Source organism: Otolemur garnettii, unplaced genomic scaffold (assembly GCF_000181295.1).
Source record: "Otolemur garnettii isolate 467f Iridium unplaced genomic scaffold, OtoGar3 scaffold00097, whole genome shotgun sequence".
Classification (NCBI taxonomy): Eukaryota; Metazoa; Chordata; class Mammalia; order Primates; family Galagidae; genus Otolemur; species Otolemur garnettii.
The window spans coordinates 2,272,820-2,280,055 of record NW_003852492.1 but is presented as its reverse complement, the minus strand read 5'-3'; positions in this window follow the sequence as shown (position 1 = coordinate 2,280,055).

Below are 7,236 nucleotides of genomic sequence, written 5' to 3'. Positions count from 1 at the left end.
CGTGTGGAAGTGCTGGTAACGTTCACTGGAATACTTCCAGCCCAGTTTTTTTTCAATCCTAAAAATATACAGAGACAGTATTACTTGTTATTTTTCATCATCTCATAACCTTTTCATTGTACAGACTACCTGTGGAGGGGCCAACAAGTTATTTGCACAGAGGAGAATAAAGTGAAGATCACATTTCCTTCTAAACCCAGCAGGGGCCTCGCAGGGAGCTGTGCCCGGTGGGGACTTGACATGTTCTATTTGCTGAGCTGCTTCGGAAGTCCAGAAACTATCTTTTGGAGGCTGAATCTCTCTCTGCTCCTGGAGAACGGGGACCACATCTCCTGTTCACCGCAGCATCCTTGCTTGATGCCTAGAATTCACTCAGTATCCTACTCGGTAAACAGGTGTCGATGGACAAATGAATGAATCAGTGAAATGAGTTCTTGCTTTCTCAAGCTCATAACCAGCCGGTACTGAAGTGGGGAGTGTTACCTGCCAGAGACTGAGTGAAGGGAATAGATGAAGGAGAGAGAGAGTATAAGGCTTGAAATCAGAAGAGCCAGTATTAGATCCTAGCTCTGGGACTAGATAACTGTGTGACTTCAGACAAATTGTTCCACCTCTCTGAGCCTCAGATTCTTCATCTCTCAAGCAAGACTTTTCATGCCTACAGATGCCATTATAATAATGTTGAGATTAAATGGGACAGGGGTGGAAGAGAGCAGAGTGCCCAGCACACAGTGACTCTGCACACCTGGTCAGCTGGCCTTGCAGCAGCCTGGGCCTGGGCTCACCCTTGTCTATGTGTGCTGCGTCCCCTCAACCAGTGCTTTCCTCACCTCTCAGTGCTCCTGCCTAGAGGCCACACAGCCAGGAGGACCGTCCTGCCCCAGCTGTGTGCCCAGCCTTGTCTCTCGCTTGCCAAAATTATCAAGGCCTTGAGTCTCAGAGAGCTCGTCCTAACGACTTGAGATTGCATTCTCCTGTGTTTGGGAGCTATGAGGTACTAACCACAGATGGCACTTTTTTGTGTGCTTTTACCTAAAATTGGGCCCAGGTATGAGCACGAATGTTGCTCAGGGCCCACCCTGCCTTTGTGGGCAACAGGGAGAGGGGAGAGCTGCACCTCGGCCAGCCCGCCCTCCCTCTCCCCCCTGCCACCACCTCCACAGGGCACCACAGTGACTTCTCCCCTGGAGGCAGCCCCGCCCCTGCCGTGGCCCTCGGGCTTTCTGACGCTGTGCCCACCAGCTGAGGGAGTGGTTTCTGTGGTGAGATCCACCTCAGCTCATTTTCCATTAGGGTCACCAGGCAACCACCCAAAGTGACAACTCCTGACGCAAACTCGGCTTCACCCAGTGACAAGCTCTGTATCCCATTACCAAGCCTGAGCAGGCTCCAGGGCTGGCTGAGCCAAGGGCGTCCTGCTGGACAGGGCAGGGGTGGGGGAGAGATTCCAGCTACTCTCTGGGCAGTGAGCACTGTGGTGCAGGGTCTGGGCCCAGGTGGTGACAGTACATTGTGCTGGGGTGGGGTGCTAGCAAGGTCTAAAGTCACATATTGATCCCATGTTAATCTCTCACTATGTCCCATGCCAACTAATGTCACCCAGGGAATAAACTACTGTGTTATTTAAAAATTTATTACCAGCTTCTTAGTTTTATATGGTGAGTTCAAAGCAGATTTATTTCTATGTTTGAAGTTTAGCCTCCACATAGCTATCTGAGGTAGGTATGGTAAATTCACCATCTTCCCATTTTAGAGATGGGAAAATTGAGGCTGGGGAGCAATTGACTAGCCACTGTGTTATCAGTGAGTAATTAACTGATGGAGACCAATCTCAGGTCTTCCTCCCCCATTCAACTGTGGCATTAATCTAGCTTTCTTCTTCAAAAACTCTGTTCTCTCTTGAAATACCAGCTAATTGGTTCAAACACTTAGTTATTTATTCATTTCAGATATCTGCGGAGTTCTGCAGCAAGCCAGCCTGTGGTGGAGCAGTGAGTGAAACACGCACCCCCGTCCGCCCTGTGGCACCTGAGTCCTGAGGGAAGATAGACTGGTAAGTACATGAGATATTTCAGGTGGAGATAAGGACGCTGGGGAAAGTGCCTCCAGCTAGAGGTCAGGGAGAGCCCAATATTTGTTCTGTGGGGCTGAAGGGAGCCTCGGCTGTGTGCAGGGTGCCTAGAGCAAGCTTTGCAGTAGGCTGGTGTTTGATCCAAGCCCAGAATAAGTGAGGAGGTGGCCCTTGGCTGTTCCTGGGCACGTGCAGTATGATGTAATGGATTAGGGTCCACATGCCACTCCACAGGGCAGGCGTCCTTGCTCTCGACACAGATGCGGAGCCTGAGAAAGTAGCAGGACCCCAGGGTGGTAAGTAGCGGGAGAGGGTACAGACCATGCTGTCTTCTAGGCTTTGCTCATAATCACCGCTGGTTTCAGGCCAAGGTACCTAATGAGACAGGGAGATAATTTGGGAAAAGGTTCTTCTTACCAGCACCCTCCCTCACCAAACACGTGCGTCTGCGGGTATCCCCGGGCGATTTCTACAAGGCAGGTACTGGCAGTGGCCTGTTTTAATTATTTGACTTCCTGGTCACTTTCCATTTACGTTTCATCTCAGGCTAAGGATCAGAGTCCCGGGATCTCAGTCAACTCAAGTGCGTCATAGCTGGAGAGATCAGAATCACGACTGTAACATTTTTTCAAAATCTACCTTATTCCAGGAACTAAGCCAAGCACTTTGTACACAGCACCTCACTTCATTTTCATGACAATTCTGTGATAGAGACACTATGCTCGCCTTCACTGAGTAGATTTGTGCTTGTGCTAAGTAGCCCAGCTGAGGTCACACAGCTGTGATGTGTCTTACCTAAGATTCAACCCACCTCTTCCACTCTAAGCTGAGGTCTTGACAAGTTGTCCTAAGGAACAGGCTGAGGAAGGTTAAGTGGCAAGAGCTGATGGAGAGACGGCATTGGGGGCAAGTCATGGGAGTTTTGTGTGGGGTTTGTCAGGACTTGTGCATCTCCTGTACCTAAGTGGGATAAATTGGGATTGGTTCTAAGGGAAATCTTTTATCTCTGGAACTGAAATATAAGCTTATAAAAAGCAAATGAACTGATTCACTAAGAAAGTGAGGGAAGCTCTTGACAATGTTTGATTTTTAAATATTCACTTTTCCTGACTATTAAAATATTCTATGCTTATTGGCAAAAACCGAGAACATGAATGCAAACATGAAAACATTTCTGATTCTACCACCAAATGGCGATCGCCACACCAGCCTGATACATTTGCGTTCCGCCTTCTTTTCTAGCCCTTCTTGAAATATATAGTCCAGTTGAAACAGGTCTTTGTGTATCACGAAGCAAGATCACATCTTTCTTGGGAGTGGTGCCCCCCCCCCGGACCTACACATCCTCAGGAGTAGCTCCGGCTCAGGCTCTGAGGACTTTCTTCCTCTTTGGCCCCTCACGTGGGAGTTGCACAGGAGTTTTAGGAAGAGCCAGGCCACCAGTGGGCTCTGCTGTTTCTGGAGGATTTTAGCTGACCTGCGGCTCTGGTCCAGCTCAGGGGCATCAGCTTCTGCTACTGAGCCATGCGTATCCCCCGACAGGAGTCCCTTCCCGCCCTCCCTAGGCTGCAGACATTTGCAAGAAGCCAGTAAGATTCATGGCTGTCTGGCTTCTCCCTGTCCTCCCCCAGATGAGCTGAAGCCAGATGACAGAGTAGCAGGCAGACCTGGGAGGATCGATGGCAAGCCAGGAAGAAACCGACAATATCTGGTCCCAGTTTGGGCTTTGGCTTAATCACAACCACATGAGCAGAGTCAGGGCTGCAGAGCAGAGCTGGGATTACAGGAGAGCTTCTTTTGGGGAGACTAATGGGGATGAGAGCTCTTACTGCGTGAGACGCTGTACCATTCCAGACAGCATCCTTTTAACCATAGTAATAATGGTAGTTAACATTTATTGAGTGCCCGGCACCGTGTTAAATGTTCCATGAGCATTACCTCATTTGTTCCCACGGCACACTGCTAAGTGGGCACCATTGCTGTCTCCACATGGGAAATGAAGACACGGAGACACAAAGAGATGACGTAATGTACACAGTGTCCCCCAGCCAGCCAGTGCCAGAGCCGTGACTGCAGACAAGGCGGCAGTCTAACTGTGGATCCTGGACCTCCGCCTTGGGTCTCATTCATTCATTCATTCACTAGCTCCCTCATTCATCCCCCCTGTAACTCATTCAAGCTGCTGGCATCGCTCACCTGGCTAACAGGTGATGACAACTTCCTAAGTCTTATCTTTCTCCAATGGACAGGTACAACCTTGGTTGTGCATTGGTACCACCTGAGGAAATTTCATTAACTCTTATCAATCTCCCTCTCCTACTTAAAACATTTTTTCCGAATAAAGGCTCAGATCCTTAACATGGCCTGCTCTACATGGCTCTGTGACATCTGACCCTCTTCCTTGCCGGCCTCACTCTGCGCTGGTTACCCTCACTCTCAGAATGCTGCTCTTGTGACTCTTCAGAGTGCTGTGCTTGGCGTCTTGCCTCAAGGCCTCTCCGTACTGGCCACAGTTCTCAACCTTGTTTGTTTGGTCGACCCCTATTCATTCTTTGGGTCTTACGTAGAACTGCTGATTACACAAGTGGCCACCCCTCCTAGTACCTACCACTCCTTCCTACAGGGGGTGGAGTCTCTTTTTTGACCCCATGAGTCTGGGCTGGCTTTGTGACTCACATGGGTTGGCAGAATGCAGTGGACAGGTGGTTGTGCCAGTTCTCAGCCGGAGCCCCAGGAGGCCTTGTAGGCTTCCGCTCACCCTCTCAGAAGCCCTCCATCACCACCTGACTGAGCCTGGGCTGGCCTTCTGGAGGACCCCACCCGAGGCCCTCCTAGACCAGCCAACTCCCAGCTGACCTGCATGCTGACCACAAACTCATGAGGAAGCCCAGTAGAGATCATAGCCAGCCCAGATCAACAGAGGCTGCCTCTCAATTGATCCATGGATTTGCTCACAATTAATAATATATGGTTCTTGTTTTTAGCTCCTAATTTAGAGTTGATTTGTTATACAGAAGAGATAGCTGATACCCTTAAATATCACTTACTGTTTCTCTCTAGCCTAAGCCTGCTTCCTGCATTTGTACTCTGCCATAACATCTTATACTTGTTGATTGTGGCATTTAGGAAAATTCTGTAAAGCTAAAAATTGGGCAGTTGATGCTGTTTTCTCCCCCTGATTAAAGTTTAAGCTTCTTAAGATCAGGGCCCATGTTCTGTTTGCTGCCTGCAGTATTCCTATCACTTAGCATTGTGTTTGCACATAGCAGTGCTAAATAACTATTTGTTATAAAATGAAAGCAAGGATTTCATTTTAGGATTCACTAAACATTTATAAAATATCTTCTATATATTGAATACCATGCAAAATTCTAAAGATACAGAATGAATAAGGCACAGTCCCTGCTCCTAAGTTGTTCTCTGTTTAAAAGTAGAGACATAAACACGTGAACAAAATCATAAACCAGATCAATAAACGTAATTGGGGTTGTTTTCAGCATTGGTGGGAGTAGGATAGAGTAGTGGTTGGGTACATTCAGAGATAAGATTTTTCCGGAATCTTTTCAGGAGATGAGGGTCCCACATCTGAGGGGTGTGTTGCAGCAAGCATTTGAATATCAAAGAGGGGCGCTTCTACAGGCAATGTCATTTTTCAGAATGACGGATGAAGCTTGTTAATTTTTAATATGAGACAAAATATAATTTCCCCTTGATTTGCATAGCAGTTGCCTTTATGGAAAATTCAAAATTCAGAATTCCAATTCAAAGTTCATGTATTTAAACTTTACAGAAATTAGGCCCTGTGTGTTTATAGGTAGATAAAATTGAGAGTTTGCCTCAGATAATTATAAGTACTTCCCATGCCCATGAGTATCTGGAGGGACATTTGAAAGCTACTTGAGTTGGGGGGATAATATTCCACTGCCCAGGAGTGTCCTATAAGTTGCAGAATACCTGAAATCCCTGGCCATGCCCCAGTGTCCACGGTGTCCCCTCTTTATATTGTGACAACTCAAAATTCTTCCAAAATTTCTAAAGCTTTTGTTTCCAGGGTGATGCCACATCTGCATGGGACTGCTGATATGAAGAAGAAAAAATTACTTTGAGGAACTAATGTTTTAGCCAACAGCATTATTTGAAGGGACTTATGCTGTCTATATAAGCGTCCTTACGCTTCCAAATTACTTTGGCATTGTTGCCAAAGATGAATCAACAGACTTTCTTGAAGGGGAAGGAAAGAAGCTAAATATTCCCTTTCTGTTTCTGAAAGCAAGTAACCTTAACATCTCAGCTGCTCTGAAGAAGGATAGTCAGGAAGCCCAGGGAGCCCCCATCACCTCAGTGCTGGGAACAAGCCATGCAAACCTGTTCACAGTTCAGGGTCAACCGCAACACAGGAATGCCCAAAATGTGCTCTGCAGAGAGCGAATCTTCATTCATTCTTTTCCTGACAGAGGCAGTTCAGATTAGTGAGAAATCCTACTTTTTATATATTTGTAATCATTTAACAAATTATTTAATGAATGATATATCATTAACAAGCAAACATTTGAGCACTGACATTACATGAAATCACGGTGCTAGTTATATTGAGAGTACAGAGAATCCTAGCAAATGCTTTAGATCTTCAAGGAACTGAACATCTCAATTTGGAGATAAAATATGATTATGTAGAATTAACTGGCATTGTGCAAACTGCAGTTGCTTAATGGGTAGTACAAACACTAATGCTTTAGGAGGGTACAGGGGCCTTTGAAGACCGAATGATACAGGAAGGTTTCGCAGAGGCCAGAGAATGTGACTCATTGGGTGTTTCAGGTGGAAGCAACAGCTTGGGTAAAGTGAGGAAGACGGCTGCAAAGGATGGCGTCTTACGCGGACTTGGAGTAGATGCAGTGAGGATGACGTCTTACACAGACTTTGAGTAGATGCAGTGAGGATGGCGTCACGCAGACTTTGAGTCAATGCAGTGAGGATGGCGTCTTACACAGACTTTGAGTAGATGCAGTGAGGATGGCGTCTTACGCCGACTTTGAGTCAATGCAGTGAGGATGGCGTCTTACGCAGGCTTTGAGTAGATGCAGTGAGGATGGTGTCTTAGACTTTGAGTAGATGCAGTGAGGATGGCATCTTACACAGACTTTGAGTAGATGCAGTGAGGATGG